Source organism: Carassius carassius, chromosome 7 (genome assembly GCF_963082965.1).
Source record: "Carassius carassius chromosome 7, fCarCar2.1, whole genome shotgun sequence".
In the NCBI taxonomy this organism is placed as follows: domain Eukaryota; kingdom Metazoa; phylum Chordata; class Actinopteri; order Cypriniformes; family Cyprinidae; genus Carassius; species Carassius carassius.
In genome coordinates, this window is record NC_081761.1 from 35926744 (window position 1) to 35927916 (window position 1173).

General features: G+C 35.0%; 1 long non-coding RNA gene across 1 annotated transcript; it reads left to right on the top strand.

The window, feature by feature from the left end:
• Positions 1 to 323: 323 nt before the first annotated feature.
• Positions 324 to 856, top strand: LOC132143210 (uncharacterized). Its single transcript, XR_009434221.1, has 3 exons — positions 324 to 536; positions 666 to 716; positions 806 to 856. It is a non-coding gene; the product is annotated as an uncharacterized LOC132143210 (long non-coding RNA).
• Positions 857 to 1173: the final 317 nt, after the last annotated feature.

Below are 1173 nucleotides of genomic sequence, written 5' to 3' on the forward strand. Positions count from 1 at the left end.
GTCCAGAAATGTTATGTTTTCAGGCACTGTGCACTTTGCAAGACTTTTTTAAAACAGAGATTACAATGTCTTGAATAAATACAAATACTGTGAACAAACACTTTTTTACCTGTTCTGTTAAACATAGGTCTACATCCTATTGTCCGGCAATGAAAAGAGTAGGCTTTTTCAGAAACACTGTATCATTATACCATAGATATAATGGAAAAAATTGTATCACGAGTACATTGAATGTGCTGTCAAACTGGAATGTGGCCTTCAAAAGAAGCTTCTCCATCTGTTAGCTGATTTAACATCTGTTTTCTCATTGTTGTTTCAGATAATTTACAACCGTTCATGTCAGCAACATACACTAGTTATACTTCAACCGATGAAAATAATTTTAGACCTTTAAAAAAGAAATCCCTCAATAACTTTGTTGCATAACACAGTACTTCATCATCTGATTCTGATTGAACATCTGTTTCCTTCTGTTTTTGTTTCAGTCTCTTTACAGCCAGTCACTTCCACAACATTTATTAGTTCTACTTCTACAGGTGAGGATAATTATAGATGGAATGTGTTTCTTTTAGAAAGGATTTTATCTTGGTGATTTTCTTCATGAACAACACCGTTCATCATCTGGATGTGATTTTAACATCTGTTTCCATTTGGTATTGTTTCAGCTCCTTTACACACAGTCACTTCCACAACATCTACCAGTCCCACTACAACAGGTGAATGTGTAGCTGAACTGAAATGTGGCCTTCCCAAGAAACTCCTAATCTGAGTATGATTTTACACCTTTCCATGTGTTGTGTTTCAGTTCCTTTACCACAAATCACGTCCACAGCATTTACAGGTCATACTTCTACAGGTTAGTATGATGCTGGACTTCCTTTCATCCAAGTTTTAGTGCTGATTTCTGCCTTATTAATGTTAACAGTCACTAGCACATAAGGGAGAGTGGTACACAACCTAACAACTCAGATGAAAACTTTTTCAAAACTGAGATGAAAATGTTACTTTTCATCTCTTAAATTTTTAATTTTTTTCTCTATATAGTGTTGCTATAACCAGAGGTAAATACCGTAAATTGTTATGCTAGTGTGTCTGGAAATATTTAAACCACGTGTGTTACCATTAACTCCTCATTTGTTTGTGCCCCGCATACCCCTATACATTTAATTTGTA